We start from the raw sequence: 22,783 nt of genomic DNA, 5'->3' as shown, positions 1-22,783 counted from the left end.
TGGAATAGGAGTGAGAGAAGGAGTGTCCAATGACAATGGTGTCTCCTACTTTGAAGGTGGGGCGTGAGGGGGTGGCAGCGTGAGGTGGGGGTTGTGCGCGCAGTGGGGAGCGAAAAAGTTGACAGCCTTGAGGTAAGAGCGAGACTAGGAAAGTTGGATTGTGTGTGTCCTGCGCGTGTCCCGACACCCCCAGACACGCAAACGCCGCGCTAGGCAGGTTGCAGGGGCTCCACCCTCCTGGGCCGTCTGTATGACTTGAGACGGGACTCATGAGGCAAACTTTAATTTGCAAGTACACCTGCATCCGGTGGGATGTTTTAGTTAGAACCAGAAAACGGGATCTCTTCCCCTCTAATTTTAGTAAGCTGAGTTTTCGTGACCAGTAGCCTTATTAATCAAAAGAACTTCTGGTGAGCAGGCAAAATGTCTGGAACCTGGATTGAACAAAGTAAAATACTTTTACAGCCTAACATTTGTAATTATGCAGTGAAAAGAGATGATCAAATTCTGTGTTCCAAGACAATAACCCTGAATAGCAGGGGTCAACAAGGAATTTTACGTCATTACACCAGCAGCTAGATATATTAATGAAGGGCGCCCCTGCCTTTTCCGAAGCAGATAGCTTCTTGAGAGGAATAAATACCAGATGTAATGTAATAATCCATTGTGGTAAATTTGTTTTTTATTCCGCAATGAAACTGAAAGGGTACAAAAATTTTGGATGACTATCAAAAACCTAAATTTATCCCACAGTAAACCAAGGTTTTAAACCTTAATCAGAAGCAATTAATGTAAGGATCTTCATCGGATAACTTTCATTAATTGTCAAGAGGTTAAAAGAGAAGCAGAATGTCAGATTGGTCTACTCGTGCTGTCTGCCCACACTGACAAACTTCCTCTTATTTCAGGCACTATATGCAGGGGTCACTTTCACGTATAGGAGCCATCTTTCTTTGCTTCCTTGTGTGTTCAGACCAGAAAGCATACCGGGTTCAGTAAAAAAAAAAAATTGATGAAACTCAACAAAAATACAAAAATTTCATGCAGTACTTCATAGTTCCTCACTTTACCACATATTAGAATAATAGCTAATGTTTATTCACCATGTGCCAGCCGCTATTCTAAGAACATGATGTGTGTTAATTTATTCAGTCCTCATATAATCCACAAGGTAGATACCATTATTATCCTTACTGTGGTCTCAGTTGTGGCATAAATAAGCTGTCTTGCCTGAGATCACACAGTTAGTATATGGGAAGCTAAAAATTTCAAGACTGGCTCAAGAGTCTGAGGAAGCCCTCTGCTATAGTGCCTGGCAGCTCAAAGCTGTGGGGTACATAATTTGTAGAGTATGTATTGACAGTGGCCCACAAATCTCATCTGTGAGGTAAGTTTCCATCAGTTTAAAGGAAATTCTACAAATGAAGACAGACCACTACTTTTTTTTTTGTTCTCCAGAATAACATATTTTAATTATGAATACAAACTTTATACTCTTCCAAATTTTATATAATTGGCCTACCTCATTAATTTAAAAACTGCATTATATTGTGTGTAAAAAGAATGATAAATGATTTCTTTTCAGTGACTTTTTTAGAATAGCAAGAACAAAAAATCTGACAGATTAAAAATATGTAAAGCTGGCCAGGTGTGGTGACTCATGCCTGTAATCCCAGCACCTTGGGAGGCCAGGGGCAGGGGATCACTTGAGCTCAGGAGTTTGAAACCAGCTTGGGCAACATGGCAAAACCCCACTCTACTAAAAATACAAGAATACTAGCTGGGCGCAGTTAGAGAGGCTGAGGTAGGAGGATCACCTGAGCCCAAAAGGTCAGGAGATCAAAGCTGCAGTGAGTCTTGATCACACCACTGCACTCCAGCTTGGGTGACAGAATGACACTCTGTCTCAAAAAAAAAAAAAAAAATTAAGGTTTTTATTTTACATGCAGGTAAATTTCTGAGTTGTTGCTTTGATTACAGCATAGTTGCATTATAGAAATGTCATCTCTAGCTACTCCTAAATATACTTATGGAACGACCTCAACATATTAGGTTACAATAATTCTAAATTTATACTCGGTCACAATCACAATGATCAATTGGATCTAATTTGGATCTAAAACAACATATCTAGTCATATTTTAAGGACTTTCTGTGTTTCTTCAAATCTACCACAGCTGACTTAGACGTCTAAAGCAAATCTAAATAATCCACACAGAGAAACAGAATTAGTATGATCTTAAAACACTATTATCAGTTACTGGTAAGTCATTATGACCAATCTAGAAGTTCAGTCACTTCTCTTTGCTGTAGAAACCTTAGTTGTCTCTTAAACCTTTATTCTCATGAAGTAAGTACCGATCTTCATATTTAAGGAATATAGGCTTCAAACAAATCAAAGGTGGCCTAAAATAAATTAAACTCAGTGCCTGCTTTCAAATGTCCATTTGTTGGGTTCTTGATAATACTTTATTCTTATTGAGAATGATAGTAAGCTCCAAGGATATATAGAAGCTTTAGGAAAATGTTCTTAGTAAATTGGAAACCCCCTAGAATGAGATGTGGATTGCTAGGCTAGAAGAGCATTGTTATGCTATTTTGCTAGCTATGGGGTAGTTAGGCCTAGTGCCAATTTTCCATACTGCTTGAATGTAAGTGTAACAATCTCTGAAAATCCTATGTAAGGCTTAAGGTTAACATTGACCTCTTACTATGTTGTCCTGTGTAAAGAAGACAAAATTGAAGGCACAATTTGGTGGCATGAGAAATACTTCGGTTTCAGTAGCCCCATGCCGTGGCTATCTGTGGGACAAGGATCTACCATTAGCTAATCTGAGGTAGAATCCTGTTATATTTACTTCTTAGTGCAAATATGGTAATAGACTACATTTTAGGTTAAATTAAAACTTGGAATCATTGGTTACATATGATTTATATGCAGCCCCATGTGGAGAGATCATAAGACGAAGAAGCCACAGAGCCCACAGAGCTACCAAAACCCTCCACTTCTAGCTCCATCTGGGTTTGCCTGGCTGAGCATCCAAGGCCCATCCAAATCTGAGAGGCAGTCCAGGCTGTCAGTATTTGCAATGAGGTCATGGCTGGGAGAGAACACTAAACAGATCTGCACTGATGTTCATCTTAAGCTGATTAAACTCTCTTGTAGATTGATTCCTAATAGCAACAACCACAAAAAAGCCTTGACTGAATTTTCGTCCCTGGCAGATGCTTAAATTAAACTCCTCAATGCTTGTGACAGCCTACGTGCACCTTCGCACAAGGTGTTCCCTCTGCCTGAAAGGTTCTTGTCCAGATATCCACACGGCTTGCTGACTCATTTCCATCAGGTCTTTACTCAAATGTCACCACCTTCATGATGAGAGCTTTCCTGAACACTGTTTTAAAAATTGTAAGCTCCCCTAGGCTTTTCCTGCTCTTTATCCTACTCTTTTTCCGGAGTACTTATCAGCATCCAAACCATAATATATTATAATTATTTTTTGCTTTGTCTGTCTAGAATAGAACAGCCTTGAAGACTTTTTATCAGTTTTGTAACTGCTGAATCTCCACAACAGTGCTTAGTATATGATAGATGATCAATAAATATTTGTTTAATGTTGTTAAGAGTGGCAAATTTTAGCCAGTGTTTGTCTTATGAACTAAAACTTGTGCTTTTCCTCAGGGAAAAAAAAAAAATGTAACAGGTGTATCTCTGCTACAAAAGCACAGTTGCAGAGTAGAAAAATATCTGATGTGGTTACTGTAAACCACACAGATATTTGTATTGAAGCTGCCATTTAAAAAGACAGAATACCTTGTATTATGGTTGTTAGACCTACTGGCTCCTGGAGGCTCATCAGAGGTTGAAAATGGAAAATGGGGGCCAGGTGTAGTCCCAACTACTGGCAAGGCTGAGGCAGAGGACTGCTTGAGCCCAGTAGTTTGAGGTTACAGTGAGCTATGATCACGCCACTGCACTCCAGCCTGGGTGACAGAGTGGGAACCTATCTCCAAGAAAAAGGAAAATAGAATTGGCAATGGAGAAAAGGCAGTTGAAAAAAAGGATAACTGAAATAAACAAACTGAAGAGGATCACTTAAGGAGTGACATCTGCTGATTGGTATTTAGTTCTAGCTCACTATTAAGAAGAGCTATTCTCAAGAGGCCTATGTAAAGGAACTGAAAATAAATGATAATTAAGTAGGCAAGACTATTATATGTAAATAATGAAAACTTTGTTTCTAAAAGAAGTTCAGAAGAAGCAATAGTAATAGATATTTTATTTTTAACTGCAAGGTCATCAAGAATAAGTGTACAGTTATTTCTCAAAAATAGAAAACAGTAATGAAAACCCCTGGTTTTTCAGTTTTCATCTCCACAGCAGCTCCAATTGCCAACTATGATGCCAATGGCACCTCCTATGCATCTTAAGCTGCTGCATAATACTCTCACCATTTAACTAAAATACTATATTATATAAAGTCAGCACATTCACAGGTAAAACTTGGGGGCCAAAGAACTATAAATATTCTCTTTCCATGCTGTGACATTCTATTTGTTTTAGTCCCAAACAGAGTGTTCATAATACATGAAAGCAATAGTAATCCTATGAAGGGAATATGTTTGATTATCATAATGTTATTTTTTAATGAGAGTTTCAAGTCATTAAAGTATGTCATAAGTGTCTTCCTATGTGGCCAAATCTTATTTTTTGCCACATGAGTAAGTGTGTTGAGGGACTGTTGTTAGGGTGCCATCAATTCATCAGCAGTGCTGGACTAGAGAAGTTTATTTTTCTTATTTTAAACTTTTTGAAACACAATTTTCAGAGTGCCCTACTCAGCATCTTATTGAAAAGGTCCATATTAATGCCCCTAATAAGCCTAATTGGGGGCTTAGTAGCAACAATACTAGCATCAAGCCATAGCAACTCCTTATCAGGTTACTTATTGAATGTTTGTGAAGTGTCAGACACTGTTTTACACTCTGTTGGGTTTACCTGTTCTCACACTTTGGTAAATAGGAGTAAAAAGATATGCCAACAAAGCGAAAGCCATATCTACAGATTTGCCTTGCATAAAAAAAGATGTAAATAGAGTATTATGGAAGTGAGGGAAGGGAAAGCTCACTTGAGAAAAGGCTTCAGGAAGAAGAGTATGAAGAAGTCATGTAGGTAGGAATGCATAAAACCAGGCAGAAGATGATTGGACAGTCTGTCTTTGGCTGATGGTTAATGGAAGATAAGTCTTGGCCTGTTGATGACAGGTCATGGAGGCCCTTGGTTGCCAGGTAAGGCTTGCACTTTATTGGATATGCAGTGAAGAGCTGTTGAAGATTCTTGAATGGGTGAAGAGAACATGAGTGGAGCTGTGCTTTATGAAGATTAATTCAAGAATTGCTTACAACATGAATTAGAGATTGATGGTTGGAAGATGATGTAGAAGGTTTAGAGAATACTCCACATTAGTTTAGGTGACATGAGTTAGGGGAATGACAAAGGACATGGAGAGGGAAATAAGGTGAAAGTCATGTTCCTTCTCAGCTGATGATCATGTGGACTTTGAAAGGAGAACCCCAGACAGTTGTGAAGATTCAAGCTTGGATGCCTGAGAAGACAGTCATGGCTTTAACACAAACAGGGCAGCTAAGGGAAGGAGGAGGTTTGGTGAAAAGATAATGAGTTCAGCTATAAATAAAATAACCAGAGAATATTCAAATGGAGACAGCTGTTAAATGACAGTGAAATCGAGAAAACAAGAGATATAGATTTGGGGGCTATCCATGTCCATGTGGTAGTTGAAGCCATGATCACAAATGAACTTGGCAAAGGAGAAAAGCATAGAAATAAAAAGAGGGTGAAAAACAGAATTGTGAAAATTTATACATGAGTCATGGAAGGAAAAGTAAAAAAAAAAAAAAAAAAAAAAAAACGAAAGAAAACAATACTAGAAAAGAAGGCAGGGCAGAAGTACTCCTTCCTTAACAAAACAGAGTTCAGAGTCTCAGAAAATAAGTTTGGTAGATGCTTCATGGGGCATCTGACAAACTAATATCCCTCTTCTCTGAGAACCAATCCTCCCCCAACACATAGAGGGTTTGGGCCTGACAGCTATGTATGTACCAAATCCTCTGGCCATGGTTGATTTCACCTGAGTTCAACAACTGACTAAAGCTGGGCCAATTAAATTTTCTCCTTTGGGAATTTGAAATGAAGAAATAAAATGTTTTTCTATAAAGACTTGTGCATGGAGTGGCCATTTTCTGTCACGGGAACACAGAAGCAGAGGAAACCTGCCTTCTGAGAGAAAAGAATGAAGTGAGTTACAGAAAGAAGGAGAAATCAGACCAGGTGACCAGAAAGAGGGAGACAGTCTGAGAGGAAGTTCACTTTCCCATGATGATTATTTTGTTTCTTATGCATTTTATTCAATCCTCCAAAACCACCCCAACTCCAGCCCCATTCCTGCTGATACATCTCCACTATAGTCCCACCATTAAATCTATGATTTTTTCAACATTTGGATCCATTTCTTTTTCCTTTCTGTACAGGTAATACATGTTCTCCTTTCCTATCGAAAGCCATCTTCTCCACTTCTGATTTAAATTCTGTCCCTCTTGTCTCTCAGGGACTTCATTTCTGCAGTTATTATCTCCATCTTCTTCATCATCAAATTATTGATTTTTCCCGGTAATGTTTGAACATGCTGTTATGCCAACATTTATTTTAAAAGGCAAAACAAAGATTCTTCTGCCATCCCTTTCCATCTACGGTCCAAATTCTTTGATCTTGTCCCAGCAACACTTCTTGACAGAGATGTCTACATGTTACTTCTGATTTCCTATTTAATCCTATTAATCTACTATTTTCCTATTTAGTCTATTCCAATCTGGCTTCATGCCACTGAAAACTGCTAATCAACATCAACTGCCTCCATACTGCCAGACCCAGTGGATATTTCTGGGACCTCTTCCTATTCCAGCTTTTAGCAGTTTTCCACATAGCTGGTCAGGCTCAGTTCTTTAAAAAAAAAAAAAAATCTTCTATAGGAGTCTAGGACACTGTACTCACCTGTTCTCTTTCCTACTTCTCTAACCACTACTGCTCAGTGCTCTTCAGGTTCTTCCTCCTCTAGTCCCCTCTAAAAATTGGGCTCTGTTCTCTGCTTGCTTCTCTGTAAACTCATCTTCTTGGTAATCTTAGACATTCCCATGGCTTTAAATACTACAAAATGCTGGCAACTCCTAAATGAAACTCTCCAAGATTCATATTTGTATATCTAGTTGTCTGTTTGATATGTCAAGTCCCCATGAATACTTACTTCAAGTGAATGTGTCTAAAATGGAACTAAAATCTTAATTTCCATATTCCTGCTTTCTCTTAACCTCTGAGAAAATTGTCCCCATTTTTCCCCCATTTCAGTAAATGGTTTCACCATCTATCCAGTTATTCCAAACAAGAAACCTAGACAATACTTTTGATTTCTCATTTTTCTCTCCACCATCACCCCTCCAACCCATCAGCTAGTCCTCTCATTTGTTCTTAATAAATAGATGTCTAATCCATCCACTTCTCTCCATCTCTTCTGCTGTTACATTAAGTCAAACTACTGTCATCTCTTACCTAATCTATTGCTGCAGCTACTCAACTTGTCTCCCAGCTTCTACTCTTGCCTTCTTTCATTTAGTTTCTACTTATCAGTCAGGGTAAACTTGGAAATATGTTGAGCCACGTTTCCTGCTTAAAAATGTTCAGTGTCGGGCGCGGTGGCTCAAGCCTGTAATCCCAGCACTTTGGGAGGCCGAGACGGGTGGATCACGAGGTCAGGAGATCGAGACCATCCTGGCTAACACGGTGAAACCCCGGCTCTACTAAAAAATACAAAAAACTAGCCGGGCGAGGTGGCGGGCGCCTGTAGTCCCAGCTACTCCGGAGGCTGAGGCAGGAGAATGGCGTGAACCTGGGAGGCGGAGCTTGCAGTGAGCTGAGATCTGGCCACTGCACTCCAGCCTGGGCGACAGAGCAAGACTCCGTCTCAAAAAAATAAATAAAATAAATAAAAAATATAAAATGTTCAGTGTCGGCCGGATGCGGTGGCTCATGCCTGTAATCCCAACACTTTGGGAGGCCAAGGCAGGTGGATCACGAGGTCAAGAGATCAAGACCATCCTGGTCAACATGGTGAAACCCCGTCAATACTAAAAATACAAACATTAGCTGGGCATGGTGGCACGTGCCTGTAGTCTAGCTACTCGGGAGGCTGAGGCAGGAGAATCACTTGAATCAGGGAGGTGGAGGTTGCAGTGAGCCGAGATCGTGCCACTTCCCTCCAGCCTGGCAACAGAGTGAGACTCCGTCTCAAAAAAAAAAAAAAAAAAAAAAAAAAAAAAAGAAAAGAAAAAGGGGTTCAGTGTCTTCCAATAACGTTGCAATGAAATCCAAAGTCCTTAAAATACCTGACTACTTTTGCTCTACTCTCCTCCTCCCCTTTTCAGTTCCAGCCACAATGCCTCCTTTCACTTCCCCTGAAACACTCCTGCCTGGCCTGCATACAGGTGTATCCTCTGCCTAAATCACTTCTTCTACCTCCCTGCTCCTCAATTCCCTTGAAATGCCACGTCTTAGAATGTCCTTCCTGAGTCCTCACCCATCACTAATAACCTATAATAATCTATCATTAAGTCAGTTTTTTTCCATCTATTTTGCTCATTAAAAGTTGTCAATAGACATTTGTTTACCTCCTAATGGCAAGTCTTTCCTACTAGATTGTAAAGTCTCTGGAGGTAGCGACCTTGTTTGTCTCTTCTGTTCACTGCTTGATCACTTAACACCTATGGAGTTCCTAGGATATACCACGTGTTCAATAATTACTTGTTATAACTTTACTTGTTGCTGATGGCTTCATCGTTCATTATTCCAGTCCTTGTACAGTCCTACTATACTTTCTCTGGAGAGTTTCCTATAGTCTTTTTTTTTTTTTTTTTTTTTGAGATGGAGTCTCGCTCTGTCGCCCAGGCTGGAGTGCAGTGGCCAGATCTCAGCTCACTGGAGTTTCCTATAGTCTTATACTCAGATCCCTTTTGTCATTTCAATAATTTGAGTAGGTTTCTGCTCTTATATCAAATGACCACTAATTGATGCAGCTTTGGAAAGGATAAGGTGGTCAGTAATGTCACATGCTGTTGAATGGGAAAGCAGTTTAAGAGCTAAGCAAAAAGCACTGGATCTCATCACTGATCATGTTCAAGCCAATAGTGTTCATAAAATATGGCCCAATTGAAGCCAGGTTACAACTAAGTTAACAAGATGGGTAAGAAGGTAGATGCATCAATGCAGAATATTCCTTTTAAGAAGTTTAACAGTTAAAATAAGGCATGATATAAAATGGGATCTTGGGGTTCAGCAGAACCAAAGAAAGTACATGTTAGTTTGGTTTAAAAGAAAAGAGAGGCCAGGCGCGGGGCTCACGCCTGTAATCCCAGCACTTTGGGAGGCCAAGGCGGGTAGATCATCTGAGGTTGGGAGTTCAAGACCAGCCTGACCAACATGGAGAAACCCAATCTGTACTAAAAATACAAAATTAGCCAGGTGTGGTGGCGCATGCCTGTAATCCCAGTTACTCGGGAGGCTAAGTCAGGAGAATTGCTTGAACCCAGGAGGCGGAGGTTGCGGTTAGCCAAGATCATGCCATTGCACTCCAGCCTGGGCAACAAGAGTGAAATTTTGTCTCAAAAAAAAAAAAGAAAAGAGAAAAAAATGTCTATTGATATACCCATAAGCCAAAGAAGCCAAAGGAGAAAAAAATCAAGAAGTGTTTGAATGGGGAAGAAGATTAATAGATTTAGTTTCTATTAGCATTAGAGGATTTGATCAAGAGCACAACATTGACAAAAAGGCACAATGTTTCCCCTTCTACTACAGGAAGGAAGGAGGATAAGAGGTCAAAAGTAAGACAAAGTTTTGGATAGAGCAAAGGGAGGTTGAGTGTGGCCACTTCAGAAGGTAGCAAAGTCATCTACAAACCAATTGTCAAGGAGAAGATCAGAATCTCTTGAAAGACTTTTCTGAACCATACTTCCAACCCTTCATTCCATCCCTTACCTCCCTGCCCAAGACTTGCTTTCCACTACCACCATAGCAGACACTCACTGCTACAAAAGGCCATAGTGGCTGATTAAGTGTGCCTTACTTCTTTGATGGTGCTATGGTTTGAATGTTCGTCCTTTCCAAAACTCATGTTGAATTTTTTTTCTTTCTTTCTGCCCCCACCCCCTCATGTTGAAATTTAATTGCCATTGTAATAGTATTAAGAGGTGGCACATTTAAGTGGTGATTAGGTAATAAGGACTCTGCCCTTATGAATGGATTATTGCCATTATCATGGGAGTGGGTTCACCCCTTTTATTCATTCTCTCTCTCTCTCTCTTTTTGCTCTTCCAGCATGTGACACCTTCTGCCATGGGATGATGCCACAAGAAGAACCTCACCAACTGCTGGCACCTTGATAGTGGACTTCACAGCCTCCAGAACTGTGAGCCAGTAAGTTTCTGTTCATTATAAATTACCCAGTGTGTGGTATCATTATAAATTGCCCAGACCGTGGTATTCTGTTACAGCAGCACAAAACAAATTAATACAGGAAGGGTGGAGTAGAAAACAGTACAATCAGTGAAGAGTAAGATAGTCAGAAGCGAATATAGGGTTGAAGAGCTCTGGCATCATGAGGAATATGACAAGGAAACAAAACTGTGTTTTCCAAACATGTGAGACCATCAGGCATATCTGGGTCCCTTGCTAAAAACACAGATTTCAGTCCCCTTTCCTGGAGAGTCTAATTCAGCTAGTCTGCTGATTGGAGGGTTAGGATTGTATAATTTTTAACAAGTTTCTCAGGTGATCTTTATGATCAGGCAAATTTGCAAAACAGTAGATTCGAAATAAATAAAAGTTTACCAAGTATAATTGCAGGACCAAAATATTATCTCCATTTTCAGCCAAATACATAGAAACATTGATACCTGACATCAATTCATGGAAATTACCAAAAGAAAACAGCTTTTAAAATTCTACCTGTAGAATTTTTTTTTTAAAAAATATCTAAGAGGTCTATTCATTTTACATGATTTGTATCTAATTCTATGGTTCCAAATAATCTACAGTGGTATTTGAAAATATGAGACTGGGTTATAGATTTTTTTAATTATAGCAAATTTCACTGAGGAAAAGGGAAATGGACCTGACTGGCTAACAGTTATTATTTATAATAATGAGTCAGATATTTTAAAGCCTGTTCTGCTTCTAGTTGCTTAACTCTCAGATTAATAAACTAAACATAGTAAAATCTAAGATTTTTAAATAAAATCTTGAGCACACTAGCAGTACAGCAACTGAGAATAGATTCGGGTCCTTGAAAAATTTCTTTCCATTTCCTCCTAGAAAAACTGATTTGTATTGATACACAATAGTCGCAGCCCATTGTGGGACTGCTTTCTGGGACCACAGAGCCCCTCTAATTTGTACCAGTTTTTCTCCATTCTAGTTGATCCTGACCATCAGGTATAAATTAGTGCTAAACCAATATTAGCTGATACTTCCCCAGGTGTGGGAAGTGAGGAAACCTGATCACACGAACAAACACAACCCTTCCTGGCTACATTTAAAATAAGATGGCTATTATTATACCGTGCGGGAAAAAGAATTTTTTTGTTGTTTGTTTTTTAATCAATCTTATGCCACCTAAATTTGTATTAACTTGACATGGTGATATCAGTCATCAGTTAGAATCCATTTTTAGTTAGAGATTCCCTATCAACCTTCACACTTTTTTCATTCTTTCATGGGGTCTCCTCTTGCCCTTCCAACTTCTTCTCACCCCCAGCCATGCCATGTGCCTTGCCCCACACCCTTTTTCATTTCTAGCACTACTCAAGAGGTTGCGTGGAGGAGCCCAGGGGAGTAGGTTTACATACCTGCTTTAATTGCTCACCTTGGGCGGAGCAGTGTCCTAAATAAACTTTAGTTTTGCCACAGCACCATTACTCAACAAAGTATTTTTACAAGTGTCACTTAATAATACAAAAATAAATAAGGCACTTAAACTTGTTATTGAGGAAAGAAGCTTTAGCTGCCCACTTTCTGTACTCAGGGTCCAATCTCGCTTCACTTGTGCTTAGAAAACTCTTCAGGAGTTTTCTTTAAAGAAAATCAGTTAGAGCATAAGTGCTGTGAGCCAAGTCTAAGTACCTTTACCCTTGAAAGGATTAGTTCCTTTATTAATTATCAATAACAAGGAATTTTGTCATTTTTATCAATACTTTCCAGTCATAACTATTCATAGTGTAACTATGTATTCAATGGTTTCATAAATATCAAAAACATATATATGTAGTACTTAGCCATAGATGGGAAGAGAAACAAATGTTCAAAATTCCAAGGAAATGATGTGACTCTGCATGATTTTTTCCCTACTTTATAGAAACTTCACAGAACTTTTATATGCACTTTCAGATCTATGACTTTTTTGTATCACGGCAACAATTCTGTGACGTTAGAACATGTATGCTGTCTCCATTTGGCAGATGGGGAAATGGAGGCCCACAACCTTGGCTGGGGTCACAGATAGCACATGAGAGACTACAAGTAGAAGTCAGGTCTTCTGATTCCTTCACTATAAAAATTGGGTGACTTTTTTCCCCAGTGTTTTTTCTTCACTATAAAAATTGCCTCTGTAGCAAGAGCCAGGGATGTAATTGAGAGGCATGGATCTTTTCCACCTTGGTCTTTGAAAGACCTGTGAGCTAATAGTATATGCAAGAGAGGACACTTACTGCCTAAGAGATTGATTACCTACATTCAGGGCAACCCGATGATGCACCCTGATAAGAGAAGGGCCTGTGTAAAGGTCCTAATTTGTTTTAAATATCCAGAATTCCTGATTGGGAGGCAGGGTGTGGTAATTATATATCTAACGTTTGGCTAATTGTCTCCATATCCTCACCTTCACAGATGTCTTTCAAACATTGATAATTACAGGTTTCAGACCCAAAGCCTACAAATTCATAATCCACACAGATGACATACTAAAATATACTCAAACTTGTAAGTCTGAAGACAATTTCAGCACTATTGGACTTACATTAAGAGAAAACTGCTTAAAAAGAGGTACCCTTTATTTCTATGTCATAGCTATACTTTACCACATAGATGTGTCATGGTTTCACCGTGATCTGAGGAAGTGCACATAAATTCATTTGCCTCTAAATGTAATCAAAATTAACAAAACAAGTAACAAAAAAGAAAGAGTATGTAGATAACCCCATAGGAGTAAAACTGACTCAAATTAATGAAACCAACTTGAAACAATGAAGGAGCTGCTTCTAAGTAAGATAAAGAATCAGAACCAAGAAATAAGTGCAGCACAGAAAAGCAGTCATCCTTGTCATGATGGGCTACAAGTACAACCCGAGTTAATTACATCATAAGTTCTTTTTAAGAATTCAAGCCAAGCATTGTGGCTCACACTTGTAATCCCAACAGCTTGGGAGGCTGAGGCAGGAGGGATTGCTTGAGACAAGAAGTTTGAGACCAGCCTGGGCAACATAATAAGACCCCATCTCTAAAAAAAAAATTTAAAAATTTGCCAAGCGTAGTGGTGCATGGCTATAGTCCCAGCTATTTGTGAGCCTGAGGCAGAATCATCACTTGAGTCCAGGAGTTTGAGGCTGCAGTGAGCTATGATAGTGCCACTGCACTCCAGCCTGAGTGAGATCCCATGTCTGTAAAAAAAAAAAAAAAAAAAAAAAAAAAAAAAAAAAAAAAAAATTAAAAAAAAAGAAGGAAAGGAAAGGAGAAAGAGAGAAAGAAAGAAAGAAAAAGAGAGAAAGAAATTAAAATAAGAATCCAGCAAGTTCTTGCTATAGTGGCATCAACATAACAATAAATAAGGTGTACTCTTACACCTTACACCACAATCTCTATCACCACCCAGAGCAATTATAATAAATCCTGCCTAATTTGGGGTCCCACAATTTAGGATGGTCTTACATTTAATAAAGAATTATGGATGTAGACTCTAGAAAAAGTCAAATGATTTAGCTTTATTTAGTTTGCAGAAGAAGTTCAAGGAGGGGTTAGTCATGGCCTTCAGGTATATTTAGTGCCATAGATATTGGTGTTTGGGGATTTTTCATCATAGAAAGAATGTAAGGAAATTAGTTAAAGATTTAAGAGGAACAGGGTAAATAAAAGCATATGTTCAGCATTCACACTGCTATGCACTCTATGTATACTATCTCATGGAATCTTCACAGATACCCTGCAAGACTGATAGAAACCAAGAATGAGGAGGTAGAAAAGTCAAGGTTAAAGTCAAAGGTCAAAGTCCTTTACCTCGTATTTGGTCTTAGGGTCTGTTTACTTCCAGAGTCTGTGCTACAGGACCAACTCACTGTAGTGCTACATTGGGCAGTGTTATGAAACTTTCTGCTATCATTAAATTCAAGAATAGTTTCTAGAGACATATATCTAGGATAGTGATACAGTCCTGTCTGAAAATAGAAAAATGGACTATATTCCTCTGAGGCCACCTTCAGCCCTGCAATTTTAGATTAAAATTCAGATCAATAGAGCTTTAGTCCAAGGCTTTTACTGGGCACATTTTTTTAATCATTAAAGATCTGAGGCCTATAGCATGAGTAAGACTTTAGCTATTTATATTTAAAGTTTCCTCCGCCTACTTAAATATCCAACATTGAGAAATTAGTCTAATAAATTAGAGTATATCCATATAATGAAATTTTGTGTTATTGTTAGAATTATGTGGAAGAAATTTTAATGACATAAGAAAATGTCGATGACATATTATCAAGTGAATTTAAAAAACCAGAAAAACCAAACTCAACTGTAAAGTATGTTTCTAATTGAATTTAAATATATATTTACATATGCATATATAAAAACAACTGAGAGAACATATGCCAAAACATTAATAGTAGTTCCCTGTGGTTAATGGGATAAAGGATGACTTTTATTTTCATCTCTGGTCTTCTTTACATTTTTCTAAACTGAACATGTCCTACATATATTATTAGAAAGAATGCTTTGCACATACCACACACACACGTAAAATGATTTTCTGCAAAGGTTTTAAAATTTAGAATAGAATAACATTGTATTAGGAATGGAATTTTGTATAGGGTGAGGAAGAATTTATTAAATAGCATAGAGCCCATTGTTAGCAGCAAACTGTCACTCTGTCCAACACTGGAAATAAAATCAGCTTTTCATATAATTTCTTTCTTTTTTTTGAGATAGAGTCTCACTCTGTTGCCCAGGCTGGAGTGCAGTGTCACAATCATGGCTTATTGCAACCTCTGTCTCCCAGGCTCACGTGACCTCTCACCTCAGCCACCTGAGTAGCTGGGACAACAGGCATGCACGACAACACCTGGCTAACTTTTGTGTTTTTTGTAGAGATGGGGTTTTGCCATGTTGCCCAAGCTGGCCTTGAACTCCTGACCTCAAGCAATCCGCCTGTCTAAACCTCCGAAAGTGCTGGGATTACAGGTGTGAGCCACTGCATCTGGCCATAATTTCTTATTATGCTAAACTATCATATATAACTATCAGAATTCTTTTAGCCCTTGCCTAAAACCCTCTACTCAGAAGGCACACAGAAGACACACAGCTAAGCACATGATACTATGTGTATAAAATGAAGGTAATAATCATACCTAGCTCATGGGGTTCTTACAGCTTAAGATGTAAATAAAATCATACTTCTAAAGCTAGGCCTAGCTCAGTGCCTAGAATATAGTAAGCACTCAATAAATGTTATCTTGTTAGTTATGTTCTTATTGTTAGCTAAAGAACAGAAAAATTCTGCAAAAAAATGGTTGTCGATCTAAGAATTTCCTATCAGCCACCTGGCACACATACTTAGTTTTAAAATAGTCTTGCAGTTAATGTAGATGGCATCTAAAGGAAACTTTGACACATCGTAATTATATAGCTCATTTCATTCTCCATACTTATCAAGGTTTTAATGAGTAATGAAAACAGGAAATGAAGTCATAATATAATTCAATTTTTAAAATCATTTTTTCTGTTTATATTACCAAAAATGTTTGCAATATCAATAAAATGTTAGAACTTTGTAATTACAATGTTATTTGAATTTTTATTTTAATGTAATTATTTATTATATTTGTCTCTCTGGAGATAATTTTTAGTTTTATTTGTGATTAAAAGCAGCCTTGAAATTAGCTATGTCCTTTACTATAATACAAAGAAAAAGCACATCTAAGTTCTTTGCAAATATCATTGTCCATTTGGGCACACACACACACCACAGACTTGTCTCAATATATTTTATTTTCTATTTTTTTGAGACAGTCTCACTCTGTCACCTAGGCTGAAATGCATTGGCATGATCTTTGCTCTCTGCCATTTCTGCCTCCCAGGCTCAGGTGATCCTCCCATCTCAGCCTCCCTAGTAGCTGGGACCACAGATGCACACCACCACACTTGGCTAATTTTTTGTATTTTTGGTAGAGATGGGGTTTTACTATGTTGCCCAGGCTGGTCTCAAACTCCTTAGCTCAAGTGATCTGTCTGCCTCAGCCTTCCAAAGTGTTGGGATTACAGTCATGAGCCACAGCACCTGACCTCAATATTGTTCTGGGTTATGTCAAGCCTTGCCCAGCTACTCAGAAGGCTGAGACAGGAGAATCTCTTAAATCCAGGAGGCAGAGGTTGCAGTGAGCCAGGATCGCACCATTGCACTTCAGCTTGGGCGACAAGAGCAAAACTTCATCTCGAAAAAAAAAAAAAGGTGTGTGGCATCTCCCCTCTATATCTCTCTTCCTTCTGCTCTGGCCATGTGAAGTGCTTGTTTGCCCTTTGCTTTCTGCCATGACTGTAAGTTTCCTGAGGCCTCTCCAGAAGTTGAGCAGATGCCAGCATCATGCTCCGTATAGCCTGTGAAACTGTGAGCCAATTAAACCTCTTTTCTTTATAAATTACCCAGTCTTTGGTTCTTTATAGCAATGCAAGAATGGACTAATACACTCATCTAGCTTGTTTTCCAGCTAACAGGTTTATTTTTGGCCCAAGGAAGCAGGACACTGGGGAAGACGGGGAGGTGCTCAGAGGTGGCTCAATAAACCATAATCATTTAGGACACAGCTGGATAAACTGATTCCACCAATGATGATAGGGTCCCATACTTTCTTGCATAGGCTCAGTGTGATTCTTTAACTTAATGAAAATTTCACATTTTAAACATTTATTTTATGTTTCTTTCTGTTTCTATCACATGCTTTACAGATAATCCATTTTAAAGCAAGAAAGCAAGATAATTCAAGGTAAAAATTCAAAGGGGGAAAGGATGGGAGTCTATGAAAGTTTGTTCCCTTACCTTCTCCCACTTACAGCTAATTTATATTTGACGAAGTAGTGGTTGTATGTATATATTACTCTTGTGGATAAATAGGGGATATCTATTTCTCTTCCCTAGGGAAAAATGTATGACTGCAAATTTGGAAACTAGACAGGATCTGCCAATACAGGGCAGAATGTTAAAAAGAGGATGAATTTTGATTTCAGAAAATTTAGAAGAAAATGGATTTCTCAGGCAACTGAAAGAACATATTTGGATCTGTTAAGACTAAGGGAGGCTTCAAGAGAACAGGACTTTGTGTTGGACAGACTATCTGTGACAGGGAAAAAACCCCTTCTCAATGATTAGGGACGAATCAGTTAACTGGCTTGAGTTTCACATTCTTCATCTGTAAAATCTGGTGATTAGACTGGCCCAGCAAAAGATATAATACACATAAATTGGAATGAATCTGCATTTTCCAAGCCTGATGAATTTATTAAAACTGAATTAAGTCACTAACTGGCAGCCTGAAGATGCAAGGAAAGAACTGAGTCATGCTTCTTAAGGTAAAAGGGCAGTCTAACTGAGAATTTTGTTATCTCTGAGGACAAATTACAAGGAGATAAAGACACTCAAGATCACATGGAAGGCTTCTGCTCCCACTTAGAGACTGCAATGTAAGGTATGGAAACAGAATATTCTCTATAGAAACATAAATGTTAAAATATGAACATTTTTGTTCTTATTTCAATCCAAAAATAAATAAATGAATTAAATGTCAAAGATAGCCATTCTAATTTGGAACTTCTCTGTTCATAACCTATTATGTAGTGGGTACTAAAAATCTGTTCATGGTGTATGACTGAATACTGTCTATGAAATGTGTAGGTGTTAAATAAATGCCATGGTTTATTTATTATAAGAAACTTTTTACATTTTAACATCTCTGAAATGTGGATAAAATTTTATTTTATTTTATTTTATTTATTTTTGAGATGGAGTTTCACACTTGTTACCCAGGCTAGAGTGCAATGGCACAATCTCGGCTCATTGCAACCTCCACCTCCCCGATTCAAGCGATTCTTCTGCCTCAGCCTCTCCAGTAGCTGGGATTACAGGCCCCTGCCACCACGCCAACCTAATTTTTGTATTTTTAGTAGAGACAGGGTTTTACCATGTCGGCCAGGGTGATCTCGAACTCCTGACCTTAGGTGATCCACCCACCTCGACCTCCCAAAGTGCTGGGATTACAGGTGTGAGCCATTGCACCCGGCCCTGAAATTTGGATAAAATTTTAAATGAATGGCTTGTTGTTGTTTAATTGGCAGCATCGTTTTTCTTGGCACCACTTAAAGCTTAAAGTTCCTCCTGACAATGCTTTTCCTTTTTGCTCACAAGACCAGACATTCTCATGAATGTTTCTTTAGCATTTTCCAGCTTATCCTAAGATAATTCACAAATATTAAAACATCTATGATGTCCCTATTGAAGACAGTTCATCCAATACCTCATGATTTGATTAAATACTTCATCAAATCTAAGATACCATCATAAATTGTGCCATTATTTTAAGTGGTGCCAAGAAAAAAATCCCTTTGTATTGTGCTAGAATTCAATGATACACGGCAACCCCTGGAAAAGATTCATTTACCTTAATAATGTCCATAATAACAGATATAATACGTTTTCCAGGCATTATATTTATCCATGGTTTGACTGTAAAAGGTCTTGTACTTTTAAAAGATCTATAACCTCATAAGATTCATGTAAAGTAAATGTATTTTTTAAAACATAACTAAAGCATTTTTGTCACCCTATTTATATCAGCCCAAAACAGCATCAGTTCTTCAATAAGGGCTTCAGAGAGCTTAAGTTAAAGGAACATAGTAGTCAATTAGTTAGTACTATGGCAGATTTAAACCCAAAACTTATTGTTTTAAAAAGATGAATATATATGCACACACACACATCATATACAGGTATGTAGATAAGGCTTGGAAGGGTGTGTCACAAGTTGTTATTTTGGAATGGAAAGTATCTGAGTTTGTTTTTTCCTCATCTGTGTTTCTAAATTTTGCCATAGTAAGCATGTATTGCATTTGCAGTAATTTTAAAAAGCAATAAGTATGATAGCATTTCCCCTTCCCCCCTTTTTTTTCACAGTTAAACAGTGGGTACTGTAAAGTACAGCTGGCATAGTTAAGGATGTATCTTCAAAGATGCATTGGCTTAATTTTTTTCCTACAAAGTTACAGGCACCATCCAGTCCAGCCACAAAGCCCAATTTAGAGTTAGCCCTACATGAGACAGTGGGGGCCCACAAGCTAATGTAGAAGAAATAATCTTCCCTCCCTATTGATAGACATGGTGACTTCTACACATTTCTATGTGTTGACAATATATGCATACACTTGCAATTTGCCTTCTCTGGCCAGGCCACAGAAGAGGGCAATTCACTTAAATGCGTAATTTTCTTTTTCTTCTTTGTTTTGCATACAAATATATGTAACAGTTTTATTTACAATACCCCAGAACTGGAAAGAAGCCAAATGTCCATCAACATGTGAATGTATAAACAAATTGTGTACTATCCATACAATAAAATACTACTCAGCAATAAAAAGGAATGGACTACTGGTACAGGTAACAACAAAATGCATAATTTTCTTGACCTGGGTTTTTTTCAGAATGCTGGAGCTGAAGAGTCATTTATTTATTTGATGTCACTTTAGTTTGTTAAAGGATAAAACCCTTTTAGTACAGGCTTTTCTCCTACCATAACCACATTTATGCCAAATTTAAAATATTGGTAAGCCTCTTTGAAAATCAGTTGTAGAATAAATAAAATGTCTTTTGTTGAGCTATTAACACGATTTTAGGATGCTGTGCCTTCTTTACCACCATGTATTTGTAGAAAATTATATTTCTGCTTTTTATATTATTCATAAATAAAAGTCAGTATTTTTCAGTTCTTCTTCAAATCATGTTATTAACATTTATTGAAATATAGCTTTCTTCTTTCATCTTAGGTGTATAATCTCATCAGCTTTGCAGGAAAAACAGATACCCTTAAGGTCTGAATTGGCATTTGAATAGATAAGCTCACTTTTAGTCCATGCCTAATAATATTACATTATTGTTTAGGAAGAGATAGCAAGCTATGTCATATAAATTTTTATATACTCTTTCTGTCATCGAATAACAACTGAATTATCCTACTGTTAATAGGATTCATATAAAACTGTGGATGATGTCTAGCTACTCTATTTTTGCCAGAAGGAGAACACAGATAAACATTATGCCATGGCCATCATTTCAGTGACTTTAGGAACTTATATGCAGTTAGTGCCTCTTCACGTACTGCTCACAAAGCATGTTCTCCAGTGATTTCAGAGAGATGACAAGAGGGACTCCAAAGGAGAATTTACTGAATGTTTGTGAAATTTGGGGCAATAGAGCCTCTCTAAGTCTCAGTATCCTCCCTGGTGAAAGAAAGATGATAATTCCTTCCTCACAGGATGGTTGTGACTACTAAATGGGATAATGCAGTTAGACAAAAACAGTTTGTGAAGCACTATGTTGGTATTATTATAAGGCCAGACCTTATTAAAGTCAGTACTTTAGATGGTGTACAAGCACACAGAGTAGCCAGGGAGTAGGCTCTGGAGAGGGGTACAGACGGGACAGGCTGAACACTATTGACCCTGGAATTACAAAACCCACTGCCAGAATATCCTGGTTTGCAGTACCAATCATGTTCATTCAAGGTAAAGGGCACACTCTGCCTCTCTCATAACAAAGGAATTCCTCCTCTGACAAAGATGCTGATGTCACACAATTTAGTATCAGTAAACATGGGCGTATTAATGGAAAGGAGGAGGTTAGCATTCTCTTGAGGGAGTTCAAGGAAGCTTTTCCAACTGGGAATTGAGGTTGGTGGGGAAATATGACTTAAACAGCTAATGGGCATTAACTAAATACACCACAACAAAGGCTGGCCAGATAAAATATAGATGAACTATCCCTGTCTCCACATGCACACCTAACACCTGTTAACATAGCAATTGTGCACCCCAAGTAAGAGAGTTAAAGATAACTGATTAGATGATTCCATTGTCCTCAGTAGGAAGATACCTGGTAGCTGAAAAGCTCCGCTCTATTTTCTGTTAGCAGAGATTCTACTACCATCATCTTCTTGTTTTGCAGCAACGGAGACAAAGGGGATTTTCCTGAGCAGCGTCAGTAACAAAGAAATGAGGCAAATTATTAAGAAACTGATGGGCATTCATTGAAGAGCAACAAATATGATTTATAAGTCTGAAGGGACTGCCTTCAGAGGGAAGACGAAAGAGACAAGTCTCCCAGCATTACCACGTGGCTCTAACGGGACTGGCTCATCGGTCACAAGTACTTGAAGGGTGTAAATAGCGGGCACAGAGAGAAATTATTTAGTGTCCAAGGGGACAGCAGGAAGAGTGATGGAAATGAAAGTCAAAACAAAGATGATTTAGGCAGCTGAACGAATCACATGCCCTAATGGAGGGATCTATTATAGGCTGTACGGCATCATCCCTTGGGAAGGGTGGAAACCCCATCACTTGTGCCATTTACAATTGGAAAAGGCATTAAAAAGTAGATCGGCATGTTGGAGAGGGAAAAAACACCACAGGTCCTCAGAGAATCAGTGGGATGACTTAATAGGTCTTCTCCATCTCAAATTACTGTGATGTAGTTTGTATGCTTGGGGACCTGAGGTGCTAGAATAATTTTTCCATCATTTGGGCTTCTTTACTATTACTACAAGTCCTCGTTGAAGAAATGATAACGGGTCATGGAATGCAGTTTCTGCATTGTAAGTGGAAGCCCACAGTGTACTGATGCTTTAGCATGAAGGCAGAACTGACTGCGATAAGTTTCGCATTGTGACGTCAGTGTAAATAAATACAAACATAATACCAATGAAGTCCCAAAACAACATACATATATTGATTGAGACCAAAGGCAGAGGGAAAGGACCTTTGTCACAGATGGTGGCTGACTAAATGAAAATTCAAGTCGTTTATTCTCTCATCTAGAAAAATACATGTCTAAATACTTAAAGTCTATCTTTACAAAAAAAGAAAAAAAAAATGGCCTTAAAACTATCAAGAAACATTTACTGTGTAGGAACTTTAGGACCCATATTTTGAATGTGTGCTGTATTTCTGTCCACAGCTGCAGTTGTAATTAGCAACTGACACATTCTGAAACCCATGGTGGCCCAGAAGAGCACATATGTGCACAGGCTGTGCCAACCTGGGGCAATAACTGCAACTGAAAGGAACGGGCATAGCTTGGTCAGATGGAAACTGGGGCAGGCAGAGAAGGGCTGGTGTTACTGTGATTACTAGAAGGAGCACAGCTGT

At 38.4% G+C, this 22,783-nt stretch overlaps 1 long non-coding RNA gene across 1 annotated transcript; it reads left to right on the top strand.

Annotated features, from left to right (window-relative positions):
* The first annotated feature begins 59 nt into the window (after positions 1 to 59).
* LOC126949977 (uncharacterized) lies at positions 60 to 18,165 on the top strand. Its single transcript, XR_007724017.1, has 3 exons — positions 60 to 132; positions 10,439 to 10,537; positions 17,514 to 18,165. It is a non-coding gene; the product is annotated as an uncharacterized LOC126949977 (long non-coding RNA).
* The last annotated feature ends 4,618 nt before the right edge of the window (positions 18,166 to 22,783 follow it).

The sequence above is a fragment of the Macaca thibetana genome, chromosome 3 (assembly GCF_024542745.1).
Source record: "Macaca thibetana thibetana isolate TM-01 chromosome 3, ASM2454274v1, whole genome shotgun sequence".
Taxonomy (NCBI): Eukaryota; Metazoa; Chordata; class Mammalia; order Primates; family Cercopithecidae; genus Macaca; species Macaca thibetana.
This window is presented reverse-complemented; position numbering and strand designations above follow the sequence as displayed.